Raw genomic sequence first — 13,990 nt, 5'->3', positions numbered from 1 at the left:
TAAGACATGTCAAAAGAATATTGTAAAAAAGAATAGCCTTTCCCAGCTTTCAGAGACTCCCCAAGTGAATTTCAATTGCAGGTTTTTAGGAAAGAGTGTAATTAACAACTTTATTCAGTCAGAAGCCAGAAAATACATTCTATATTTAGCATGAAAAAAAGCAGAGCACGAGGAGGGGAGTAAATGACCTAGATTTTCACAAGTGACAAATGACTCCAAGGTGCTTGGAGCCCCCTTCGATGGCAGGGATTCCCACAAAGTGCAAAAGGATTTCTCCTCTTTGTCTCTCATGTTGGACATTCCAAACCACCCAAGGCACTCTCAGAAATCCAAGGGGTTGTGTTTGTGAAACTGTTTATTTTATTCACCTCTGATAATATTCCCAAAATTGCATCCATAACCAAGCAATTAAATCCCATTTTCAGCAGTGATTCGGTGTGCTGGCAGCTCTCCTAATTTCCAACGTTGCCCACTTCTCTGAGTTTCCTTCATTATTTACCTGGAAATGTGTGTGATAAGAGCATCTCCCACCAGAAAGAAATAGGGAAAACAAGGCATGACTGGGCTCCCACTTCCAGAAATCCCTCGCTATATTTAAATTCCCTTGTCTTTCAGTGTTCTGCTTGCCACAATAAAGGCAACATTTTCTGTAAAAAGCAAGAGCCTGCTTGCCTACCGGCAGTTTTTCTGTATAAATGCTGATAATCTCTGTTCTGTCAAAGGAAACATCCAATGCTTTTATCTCTGGGAACGGTTATTTATGGAGAGGTCTCTCGAAGATGCAATCAAAGATATAGATGTTAAAAATAGGAGGCGAGCGAGTCCTGCAGGCGGTTGTTTGTTCATTAACCTCGGTGCAGGAATCCTGGCAGCCTCCCAGTCCTGATTTACTGTGTGCTGAGCACGGGGGGATTGGAGCTGTGCAGTCCTGGGGAGATGGTTCCATGTGCCGGGATGAGGCAGGCGCTGGGCGGGTTCCAGCCCGTGCTGGAGCGGCACTGACGGGGCCTGAGGCTCGCTCTGCTCTGCTGGCTGAGCTCCTCGGGACCCCTCAAACTCTCTTCTCCTGGATGCAGCACTGTCACAGCCCAGGGGAATGTGAGAGCGGCCCTTTGGCTCCTCTTGCCTTCCTGCCAGCCTTCCCTAAATAAACCAGGCACGCAGGCGTGCAGAGAGTGTAAATCTGGGAGTGCCTGCAGTGGAAGAACAGCCTTACAGATGGAGTAAATCACACCCCTCAAACCTCCCAGCACCTTCAAGCCTTGCTAGGAATGAAAGTAAAGGGTTTGTAATCACTTCAGCCTCACCTGTTCTGAGGCAGCAGGTTGGTGAAGCTTTGCCCTCCTCAGCTGAGTGTAATGACGAAATTTAAATGCATAGGCTGTTTAAATGCTGGTTTGCAGTGCTGGCAGCACATGTGGGAACCCAGAAAGGAAGAGACCAGCTGGATTTGACTCCTGGAGGTCAGAAACAGCAACAGGGCCCTTGTGTTCTCTGCCCTCTGCTTTACAGGGCACTGAGCATGGGCTCAGAGAGAGGAAATCCCTCCTCGGACTCGACAGCACAAGAGATGTCCTGGTGAGTTATCATGGAATCACAGAATCATGGAATACCCTGTGCTAGGAGGGACCACCCAGCCCAGCTCCTGGCCCTGCACAGGAACAACCCAACAACCCCACCCTGTGCCAGAGAACGTTGTCCAAACCCATCCCTGCACTGCCCCTCGGGAGGATGCTGAAGACCACGCCGAGGTCTCCCCTCAGCCTCCTCCTCTCCAGGCTGAACCAACCAAGTTGCTTTGTGTATTTCTGACCCGTTCACACACTTCATTTTCTATGATTTTCAGAGAACTGAGGATGAAAATTTAGCACTGTCTTTACGTTGTCACACTGGAGCAGCTCAGCTGCCATAACAGAATTCCAAAAGCCGTGATCTGGAATGTCCCCAGGTCCCTGGCAAGGCCTGAGGGGACAACACCTCCGCTGCCAGTGCCACGTGGGGAAAGTGGGGCTTATGCAACTCTGCTGATGGAGGGAATTATCCCGACTTCTGCTGCAAGGAGCAAAGCTCCTTACCTGTATTGACTTGTAACTCAGCTGCTCAGCAGAGCAGGGAGTGCCAGGGAGTCCTTATTCCCCTGGAAATGTTGGGAACGGGTGCACTGCGCCGCTCTCCATCGTGCCCGGCCTCAGCAGCAGCTCAGCACGGGCTGGGGGTGCGGAGAGCGAATGTGCCAGTGCAGGATGGGCATGGAGCAGGGATCGGGGCAGGGATCGGGGCAGGGATAATGGAGCAGGGATCGGAGCAGGGAGATCGGAGCAGGGAGATCGGAGCAGGGAATGGGGCAGGGAGATCGGAGCAGGGAATGGGGCAGGGATCGGAGCAGGGAGATCGGAGCAGGGAGATCGGAGCAGGGAGATCGGAGCAGGGATCGGAGCAGGGAGATCGGAGCAGGGAGATCGGAGCAGGGAATGGGGCAGGGGGATCGGAGCAGGGATATCGGAGCAGGGATCGGAGCAGGGAATGGAGCAGGGAGCGGGATCAGGGGCTCATGGCACCTCAGGTGCAGGGTGTGCAATCCCCCCTGCACAAGCAGCAGGGTCACTTCCCTTTTCTAGTCACTGAATCCTTTTTTCAGAGAGTGAAGCTGAGCCTACAGAAGAAAAGATCAGGCTTGTACTGATAAATCCTGCATTGGCAGCCGTGTCCTTGTCACTTTCCCTGCACTCCTAAGCAAAGGAATCTGTGGAAAAAATGAATGAATGCTCTGAACAGTGGCACCTGACTCAGAGGCATCTGAAAGATCTTCTTCTTCTTGAGGCTTGACACACGGAAGTTTGGAACCCTCAATGTAGGAAAGTGTTTGGAGTCACTGAAGATCTGGTCAGCAGGTAACACCTGCTGAAGTTTTGTTTCCAGATTTTCAGCTGGATTTGTCTGTGCCATCAGGTGTCTGCGAGACACTTGAGCTCTCACTCTTCTGGTGTACATGATGGTAATAAAAGTGTTAACTAGTAGCTGCAACTCAGTGACAAAGTTAATTAATTGGGTAGAAGAAGGAGCACAGATGTCCCAGGTACACACAACCTACCAAGGTTTCTTCTGAGCAGCAATTGATCAAATATTCTGAAGCCTTAAAATGAGCTCACACTGTATTTCATCCTCTGCATGTTTCCTCCCACAATGATTTCCGAATAACCACACTTCTGGAAGCTCTAAAAAGGGTATTTAGGGAAGTTTAGGTTGTTCCCAAGGGCCTGAGTTGTTCCTAAATTGCCATTTGTGAGGTGCTGTCCTCACATCAACCCCGGAGAGTCCCTGGGCTGTCAGATCCAGCTTTGTTGGGAGCACAGAGGTGTCTCCACACAGGTTTTACTCTGGAGCATGTGACATCCTGCTTGCCTGAGCCAGCCTGGGAGCTGGGTAAGGGGCAGAGTGGCACAGCCAGGCATGGGGACTGTCTCCTGTCTGCCAGAGGGAGACTATCCAAACAGGAAAGGAGCAAATTGGGCTTATTTCAGTTGTCTTCTAGGGGCTGTGTCCAACATCACCAGCAAAATTCAGTTGGGAATGGAATATGATCTCTGGTTCTGGAGAACAGGTTCTGGAGAACCAGATACAGACTTCTGGTAAATCTGTTTTCTCTGCCTCAGTTTTTCCACCCCTTGTAATTCCCAGATGAAGAAAGGAAGAGTTGTGTGTACCTACAACCCTGCCTCACTCTGCTTAGCAGAGGCAATTCCTCATACTGCTCTTCCCAAAGTCCCTTGAGAGCCCAGTGGGTTGATCTTGCTGCTCCTTAGAAGTTCCCAGATATTGTCCTGCTTCTCATTTCCTCTGCAGCAGAACCTGCTGGTGGTGGTCATTGTCCCCTTTGGGTCGTGTCTCTGAGGTCACTCTAAGGTCAATGTCCAATTGACCATTTTAGCTTTCCCTTCCTTCCACCTTCAGGAATTCATTCCATCTCTTCCCCACACAGGCTGCCTGGCAGGCCTCAGCTACATTTCACACACTGTTAAACTCAGGTTGTACTTGGGTTTGATTGTTATTGCTGCTTTTACTTTGGACAGTGTCAGTTGGTGCTTTGGAAAGAAACAGTGCAGCACAATCCTTCTGCGAGGCACAACATCGTGTTGTGCTTCCTGCTGAGCCTCCTTCTCTGCAGCTCCCCAAGGGCTCCATCAGCGTTATTAAATGAAACTCACCTCTCCTTGGAAAGGCAGGTGAGGGAAAGAAAGAGGCAGGAATCAGTCACCATTCTATTTTTCGCAGGAAAAGCGGGGCAGAGACAGGCAAAGCAAGGTAGAAAGCCTGGTCTGATATCCTGACTCACTGAAGTCAGGCACTGATCTCTCCTGGGAGCCATGAAGAAAGTGAGAGCACATTGTGTGAAGGAATTACAGCCCTGCTGAATTCCCTCTGCAGATAATGGCTGGGCTGGAGCCCACGGTGAGAGGCAGAGTAAGGAAGTGAGCAAGTTGTGTGGAATGATTGTTTATTTAGTCATCTCCCGAGAGAGGAGTGAGGTCCCAGAGGCTGCAAAGACACACGACAGCGTAGTGAGGTTTTCATAACATCCCCTTCACATGTATTGTGCTCTTTGCTATGCTCTTTCCCTGGGAAAAGCGTTCTCTGGTTGGTGTGTGAGGGCAGTTCACAGGCCTGTGGAGCCTGGCACTGTGAGATTTAGGCAAAGCCTCTGTAGGAAGAGCTGGATCCAGGAGCCAAGGCTGTGCTCCATGGAGGCTGTGCCAAGGGGCACTGCAGCCCCTGAATTCCTGCCTCCCAGGAGCTCCCCGGCCCTTTACCCTGGGAACAGAGCAGAGCTGGGGCAGCTCTGTCCGTGCTCCTCAGGGCAGCAGAGGGGGCTGGCAGTCCCACACTGCTCCCAGGAAAGTCACCGTCTCTTGGGTGTGGTTGCTGTTATCAGAAGAAAAAAGCATGGAGCATCCAGCAGGTTTTTTCCCTCAGCTGATGCCTGCAGATGCCCCAGTGCCCCTTTTGCAGGGGCACATTTCCCAGAGAACTGTGCAAAAGCCCAGGCCTTGCTTTGGATGGTCAGCACCTGAGGAACAAAGGATGGCCGATTTCTGGATGAGTGAGCCCACCCAGGCAGTCACCCCAGAGGGTTCAGGCAACAGGCAGGGAGCTGGAGCCACCCAGGCAAGAGAAAGCAGCCTCAGGAATCAGCTCCCCCTGCTCCATGTCCATCAGCACTGGCAGGGGGCTGGAGAAGAAGGCTGTGGTCACTGTCACAGGGGCAGTGACAGTGGCTCTTACTAGTTCAGTTTGGGCCAAGTGGCTCTAGATGCCACACAGCTTCCCTCAGGAGACAGCTGGCTTCAGAGCCTCTGTCTTCCTGCTGGAGTGGGAAGCAGGAATTCAGCCAACTCTGACTCAGGTTGGGTCTTTATCTCACTCAACCTGATAAAAGCCTCTCAGGCTGGGTAAATGAGACTCCTCTGCTCTTCCTCTTACAATGTGTCCATATCCTGAGGTCTCTTTGTGCCAGAATCTCCCCTTTACAAAGCTTTTATCACACAGAGACTCCTTCTGCAGAGGAACTTGATTTATGCCCAAGCAGACCTCTCCAGCTCCAGTACCAAGGGTTTGGGGAAGTCTCCATCGCTCACACTGAGGTGAAACTTGACTCTGCAAAATCTTTTCTGTAGATGTGCCAAAACATGTTTATTCTGCACAGTACTCTCTAGAACTGTGAACGCTTGTCTAGGCCTCACATACGGGTAGAGAATTTAAAATCAGTGTATCTTTGCCATCAAATTATGGACAAAGACCTTATTTCAGTAAAACATCTGCTTCATGCTTAGGATCATGGAATGGTTTGGGTTGGAAGGGACCTTAAAGATCATCTGGTTCCAACTCTTGCCATGGACAGGGGCACCTTCCACTAGAAAAGTTATGCTTAACCCCCAAAAAAAGAAGAAAAAAAAAAAAGAAGTTTAATCTTTCTTTGCAAATAGGGTGTGTGGTTAAATAATGTCCTAGAGACATGTGGCCTTACCCCTAGACTGGGCAGGAGAGGAAAAACCAGTGTGATGGCCCACTCCCCTCTGCTGGGCTGTGCAGGGAATGCTGGAGGCAACAGTGAGCGGCTGTGGTGGGAAAACCTCTGGAAAACATGAAATAAAGGTGGACGGGAGCAGGGGGAAGGTGAAGCTTTGGCCAGGAAATATTTTAGCATTTTCATGCCATACCTGCCTGAGCCCTACAAAGATCCATCTTGCTCCTCAAAACAGGGCCAGTGCAGTCAATTAAAAAAAAAAACAAAAACCTCAATCTTTTGTCAAAACCCTTTTGCACAGCAAATGGTGGACTCAGAGAGGCTGAATTTCCATGCAGATGTGTTTGTCCTGCTGACGTTTCGGGGATGGGGTGGACACATATGGGAGCCAAAACAAGGGTGGTGGTAGCACTCCCTGTCTGCTGCCTTTAGCACTTTTATCTCAGATTTAACACAGCTCAGACGAGAGCAGCATCTGGTCCAGGCACAGCAGGGAATTTCTTGGCCTTGGCTCAGAGGGCTGCATAAGCCTTGGATAAATCATCCAAAGTAACAATCAGAGCCTTTCTGGCAACTCAGGGACTTCACTGGGTGACAAGGTGTGTGCAGACTATCAGCACAAATGAATCAATTCTCCATGAATGGGACAGTGCAGAACCCACAAGTTCAGTGGTTTTGTCAGTGTGGAAACACCACAGCCCAAGGCAATTCCCGTGCTGAGCTGACATAACCCAGTGCTCCTGCGTGGAAACATTCTGACATGGACACGCCTGGGGAACTGCAAGAAGCCTCACCAGAACAAATCCATGTCCATATGGCATCATATTTCCTGGGAAAGCTTATTTTTATGCTTTTTGACATGTCTACAGTTCTGGTGCTATGCCTCATTTACACTGGTACGTCCTGGGAAATCCAGTCAATAATTCCTCGTGTCTGTTCCTGCTTGGAGCAGAGGGACCCTGGAGTTGGCTGAGTTATGGCTGTGGTTGTGTTCCACGCTGAGAAGGTTTTATAAAACTGAGATTACACTGATCTCCTTCATCCTGGGCTCAGATACATCAAACAGAGGATGAAATTCATGACTAACCAGAAAGGAAAGTAAATTTCATCCATCTGGGTGAAGCATCTTTTCTCATACAATTTTAGCACTAAGCAGCAGTAAAATTTGGAGTTGGTGCGTGGAGTGGCACAGGAAGAAGCCCCAGGCAGATTCAGCCAGAAAAGAAAGTTCCACAGAGGCACTGTGCGGTGAATCCAACAGTTTTGCCACAATTTTAGAGAGGTGTTGCTGCTCAGTGACAGCATGGGAGAGAGCCCTCCAGTGTCATTGAATCCTACATAATTGCAGGAGGAGTGGAGGTTGCAGAGGATCCATTTTGCCTCCCAGCAGCACAGCCTCATTCCCAGGACTCACTGAAAGGTCCTTGGCTCTGATCTGCATCAGGTTTCACACAGATCACAGCAAAACTCATCTGTTCACTCCTTTGAGGAAGGTCTGCCAATTAAAGATTCCCAAAGGTGCTGGGCACTGCCCAGGCTCCCCAGGGAATGGGCACGGCCCCGAGGCTGCCAGAGCTCCTGGAGCCTTTGGACAGTGCTCCAGGGATGCCCAGGGTGGGATTGTTGGGTGTCTGTGCAGGGCCAGGAGCTGGACTGGATGATCCTGGTGGTCCCTTCCAACTTGGGATATTCCATCGTTCTATAAAAAGCCATTCTGCAGCTGCAATTCCAGTAGGAAGAGCCAGCTGTCCCACCCGGGGAGGGGCAGGGTCTGGCCTGAACAGCAGTGCCTGCATCCCTCCTTTTTCCAGGGAATTCAGATCCCACAGTGCAGCGCCCTTCTCTTGTGCTCCCAAGGGTGTCCCCGCTCCAGCCCAGCCTGGAGCACTGGAGGGTGTGTGCAGGGGGCTGCCAGCCGCTGCTGTCACAGCCAGAGGCTCTGAGGCACCTGAGTCCCACAGCAGAGGCTCCATCCTCTCTGCCCTGCGGGAGTAACGAGGGACAGGAGCCTCCCAGCCCCTGCAGAGCCAGAAATTCCTGGAGGCAGGAGCCAGAGCACCCCAGAGCTTTGGCACACTTTGTCCTCAGTGCTTGAGCCAGTCACTGCTGCAGTTTTATGTTTATAAACCCGTGCTGGGGGATTGCTGGAGAGGTCTTTAATTTCCTCTGGTTTCACTCTGAACATGCCTCTCTCGGGACAGAGGGAACATTTTCGGTGTTATTGAATGTCATTTCTGTGCAAACGGAACAGAGGAAAAATATTCTGAATATTACTGGAATATATGGAGGGTGGTAGCTCCTGGCTGCTGATTTTTTTTTTATTTTATTTTTCTCCCTTTGATGAGTGTTTCAAGGTCAGCTGGCTCCACAGACACAAATATGCCAGGAACAAAATGTGCAGATGCTCAGGAGTGTGGGACAGCCACGCTGGCACTGTAAACAGCTGGCTCGTGGCCAGCACTGCCTGCACCCAGCATGCAGGAGGGTTCAGGAAAAATCACTTTATTACAGCCAGATTTATCTTTTCTCTTAGCTGCATCATTAAATGCGAGTTATTTGCATTTTTGTGGGAAAATCTGGATTCAGCACAACCTCAACATTTTATTTGGAAGATCAGGAAGGGTTTTATTCAGAACCGAACAAAAAAAAAAACCTGAGTGTGTAACAGCACTGAATGAGTGGCTGGAACAAAAACAGGAAAAAATGGTTCTTTTCTTCATTCTGTTGCTGATTTATTGTGTAAACACAGACAAATCTTTCACTGTAGCTCTTGCAGTTTCTCATACAGCCTCTCATTTCCCTCCTAGATATGTCTCCTTTTGTCAGTTACTTGTGTGAACTAAATACCAGCCAGTCAGGCAAAAGCTGGCAATATCTTCCTCCAGCAGTCTCAGGCAGACTTAAAATATTAATGCATTTTATAATGTACTTATTTTTTGTAACTGTCAGTCGTTGCTACCAAGACAGGGAATTCCTTATAAATATTGAATGCTGCTGCGAGGTCTGCAAATAAAACTCCAGAAATGGTTCTCTCAAGCTTGCAAATGACTGAAAAACTGCTGAAAATCTTGCTAATTTTAGCAAACTATGTGGAAATCCAAGTTGTGTAACTGTTTCTGGGATTTTCTAATGAACAGCGATGGTTACAGTGACGGGGCTGGAATCCAAGCAGTGCATGTGGATTCCTCCCTGGACACAGACACTTTGGGGACAAATGGAATGGCTGGTTTCCCTCTAAGACTCCCTTGAAGGTGTGGATGCATCTCAAAAATTGGCTTGAAAGGCTAATATGTGTGAAAGAATAAAACCTAATTGCAGAGGAGATCCAGTGGCCAGCCCAAGGGCTGGAATTGGGATGAAGAAGGAAATTCCCCTGTAGAGCATTTCCAGCCCGGGCAGGGGAAGGAGAGTGCAGCCAGGAATGCTGTGCCCAGCAGCCGCTCTGTGCTCCTGTTGGCAGCAGGAATTGACATTTTGGTTCCTATGTGCACTCTCCCACTACCCTTCTCCCACCTAAGGGGTCCCAGGGCAAGGCTGAACTGGGAGCAAGGGGGAGGTGAGACCAGCTGCAAGGGCCAATGTGCTTTTAGTTCCTGAGGACAGACTGCAAAGAGCATCAAAACATGTCATTTACACAAATTGGTGCTGCAGGGCCTCTCCTTGCTGCTTTTGCTCCATGGACTGTGCTTTCTGCTCAGTGACCACAGGAGGAGGCTGGTTACGGTGCCCTGATCCATGTCCAGGGGATCCTTGGTTCCCCTGATCCCTCTCCAGGGGATCTTTGGTTCACAGAGGGACAAAATCCCGGCCTGGAGTGGGGCACACAGAGCTTTGGCTGAGCCGCTTCCAGTGCCCAAAGGCAACGTCCAGTGTATGACACTCTTGTGCAGAGACATTTGTGGAATTTCTCAGAACCAAATAAATCCCCTGGAAGAATCCTCATAGGAATTGCTGGCTCTGTCTCCTGTCTCTCTCCCACCAGTGCTGGGGATCCACAAGCTGGAGGTGAGATCGGTTTTCAGTGAAGGGGTTAATTAGTGGCTGATTTGAGAACTGGACTGTACGTTCTAGGTTACAGCCCCTACCCACCCATCCCATCCTGCTCTGCAAAGGGAAGGCGGTGTGTTTTAGGAGGGAGTTAATGGAACAACATCCCCACCTGAAAGAACCCAGGCATTTGCCTTTTTCAGAAACCTTTCTGATTCTGACAGCCAAACAAGGAACTTGTCTCCTAAATTTACCACCATCAGAGTGTGCTCTGACTGGTGCATTCTGTAGTTCCTGAGCTCGTGGCAGGGAGAAGCCAGGCTCTGAAATGCTGCTTTATTCGGGGAGGACGTGTCACAGAGGAGATGTCACACGTGTCCCAGCTCACGGTACGTCCCTCCCAGGGACTCCTCGCCCTGCAGCTACCGTGGAAGTTCGGTCTCTGGGCGCCCTTCAGCCTTAGGTGCTGCTGCTGCACCTGCAAAACAAGAGCTTCATTAGTGTTAATTACCAGAGCAGCTGGCTCCGAGCAGGACTAAGCCAGTCGCGGGCGATGCCGAGGGTGGAGGACCCCAGGGCTGGGGCTGTGGCTGGGGGAAGCAGCGGCCGGCACAGGAGCGCATCACTCGCCCTTTGCCTGGGATGCCCATTAGCACATCAAAGCACAGCCAGGCTGGCTCCTCACAGCGCCTCGCCGAGCGGGGGACTTCACCCAGGGACTCCCCTCGCCCGCCTCTGTGCCTGCTGCCCAAGTCCCGTTTTCATCTTGGGGCCGGATAAGCCACAAACACAAAAAAGAAGTCGAGACAGAGTGGGTGACTGTCACGTCAGGAGCCTCAGCTCCCGTTCCGGCGGGTATCAGTGAAGGCTGGAGGCGGATGAGCAATCCGAGGAGCTGTTTCCAGCACAGAAGCTGTTTCTAGCTCTTACAACTCTGTTTTCTTCTAGTGGGGTGGTCGGTTCACGGCTGACAAACGGGAAGAGACATCTCTCATCCCAGAGATCAAATTACACAGCGAATTAAAACGCTCCCTGAAGGCACCGCCGCTCCCGCTCCTCTCAAAGGCAAAGCCTGCGCTGACTGCAGAGCAGGTACCCCCCGTCACCGGGCTCACTGTCCCCTCGGGGGGCGAGTGGCAGGGGCAGTCTGGGCTCAGCAGGGCCGGTGGCTCATTGACATCCCGTGAAACCTCAGGGCAATGCAGGTAACTCCCCATTGCGTCCCTGACAGATCAAAAATGGGGCTGCCCTGCTGTTCTACAGCGACCGGCAAAAATCCAAACTCTTCATTTTAGGCAAGTTTTGATATAGGTAAGATCCTCGGAGAGCAATTTATTTGTACCAAAATGAGATTAAAGCTTGTTCTTCCACAGCTTGCTGTTCTGCTTGCAGTTCCAGGAGCTGAGCATCCCACAGTTGCCATAAATCCCCCCCTGTACACAGCTCTGGATGTCCTTTGAACAGTACAGCTGCTTGAGCGTATGAGCACCCCCAGGAAAATCAAGATGTTGCACTGATGTGAAATCTGTACCTCAGTGCTCCTGGAATTGGATCATTCATCCCATTCCAGCACAAGGTTTAATTTGGCTGCCTCCTGCTCCTACCAATCTCACTGCATCAGCTGGAAAGGAAGGAGCAGGGCTGTTCAGACTCAGACCAGCGCATCCTGAACGCCACTGCCTGAGGTGAATCCCATCCTGAATGGAAAATCAATCCCTCTGCTTTTCCATGTTTCCATCCCAGCCCAAAAATACCCAAACTGTGCTGCCATTTGGTGTTAAATCAGCCCTTCTGCAGCCCGCTGATCCCTACAGGTCTGGAACATATTTCAAACCTGTGAGGCCATTGACAACTTTTTCACCACCTCAGCAGGGGCACGGTGATGTCACTGGAGTTGGCTGGCAGCTGAAAAACTGCTCTTGGTTCTGGCTGGTCTTTAACCAGTACAAATTGGGAGATGTCTGTTGAAATAATACACGAAACAAAGCAGAGCTCGCAGTGTAGGGATGGGGAAGCAAAAGCTGGGACTCACATGGACCAGGGGGAAGGTGCCTTCTGCCTGGTGATTAAAGAAATGCTCCTAAAAGGCCTTTAGTGCTGACTGAAGTAGTGCTTCTCAAGAGGCCAGCTTGGTGTGACCTCAGCTGAGGTGTTTGGTGCGTCAGGCCCTGGGACAGGCACAGAAAGGCACTTCCAGTATGTGCTGGATGGATCCGGGCTCAGGAATTCTGCTTTGCTCCGAGCTGACACCTGCACAGAGGGGTGGCACTGTGCTGTGTAATCCCGAAAGGTGGGCAAGGGTCCAAATCATCCGCCTGCTCATCAACAAACGTCCTCAGGGGAGAAACCTTTTCACTGCTGGAGGATCAGTGCAGAATGCTGGGGAAACAGGGATTTTCGCTGGGGGCTGGGAAAAGCCAGAGCCCCATTAAACCCTGCAGTAACCCGGCTTGTGCCGGGCGTTGGGGGCTGGTTTGGAGGGACGGCCGCGGTGCCGGCAGATGGCAGTGCCCGTCACAATTCCACTGAATCCCGGGAGCCCCGGGAATCTGCCCAAGCCGGGAAAGGTCAGCCACATGCACGAGGCACGGAGCCACTCGTGCCGCGACACCTACCCACGGCAGCGGAGACCTGTCTGAGCCCTCCCGGCAGCCACCCGCGCGTTCCCAGCGCGGACACGCGGGAGAAGGGATGGAGAAGGGATGGAGAAGGGATGGAGAAGGGATGGAGAAGGGAGGTTCCCGCAGCCTTGGCCACCACCTGAGCCCTGCACAGACTCCGCTCCTCCAGGGCTGCTTGCCGGGCAGCACAGAATCCTTCTGCATTCCCTGGCACAAAACCGCATTCCAAATCTTATTAACAGAGATGAGATGGAGGACGAAGCCGATGCCATTCTGAAGGTGGCACTGTCCTTAGTGCTGGGGAAGCAGCATCCAGGGACCTGCTCTGAAAGGCAACGCTGTGATTCAGGGGGGCTGACTCTCCCACTGCATGAATTTACTCTTTAGTACTTTTTAAGTAAGTTTGAATGCTCATGAAAAATACCCAAACTGTGACTGTACTCCCCAAACAGGACTTTTATAATCTTATCGTAGACATACCCCTGAAAGGTAAAGTTCTGCTGAAAAGACATCCCTGCCAGTTATATGCAGGCAGAAGATCTAATGGAATTTCACCGGGTTTGATCAACAGTTCATTACCATGGCCTTTGCTTTCATTGCAGGTGGTTCTGCTGCTGATTGGAATTCAGTCCTGAGCTGCTGCAGCCTTGCTGGGCCACCCTGAGCTGCTGCTGGGAAACAGGAGCCAGGCTGGCTGGCCTGAGCTTGCTGCCCACTCTGTGCTGGAGTATCAAATATGAACTAACATGTGGAAAAGCAAAATTACATCTGCAAAACTGATTTTTGATAGCTGAAATCCTTGGTCTGGCTCCAGATTCCTGTTTCATTTGCACGGGACATCCAGAGCAGAGAACCAGAGCCAGAACCAGAGCACTGATAAAAGGAATGTGTGTATAGAGATGGGCTTCTCCCAGTCCTTGGGCAATATGACTATTAATAATATTCAAACCTGTAGGTATTTCCCTTTCTTCAGCATGTCTGTCTTCGATTTTCCCAGTCTAGTCTCCATAATAAAGTGTTGTGTAGCCTAGATTTAAGCTGGTTAAGAATCAAGTTTTCTGATCTACATGAAGTTCCATTAGTTCCCGTTTTCCTCTGTTAAAAAAAAAAAAATGATAGTGTAATTTTTAAAAATTAAAAAATTGAAAATCATTCAAAGCAGAACAAAAAATAGTTCACAGATTCCTGCAATACCTGCACATTCCTGAACAGTGCTTTGGTTTGGGTAAGTTCTCTTTTCCTGACCAGACAAATCTTCTGTGAAAGCTTTTCTGATGGGCTGTAATGAGTGTACTCCTGGAATAAGGAATTAGGGAGGACAGGACTGTGGAACAGGGCAACAAAGCCTGAGGGTAACCTG

The sequence above is a fragment of the Sylvia atricapilla genome, chromosome 23 (genome assembly GCF_009819655.1).
Source record: "Sylvia atricapilla isolate bSylAtr1 chromosome 23, bSylAtr1.pri, whole genome shotgun sequence".
Classification (NCBI taxonomy): Eukaryota; Metazoa; Chordata; class Aves; order Passeriformes; family Sylviidae; genus Sylvia; species Sylvia atricapilla.
This window is presented reverse-complemented; position numbering follows the sequence as displayed.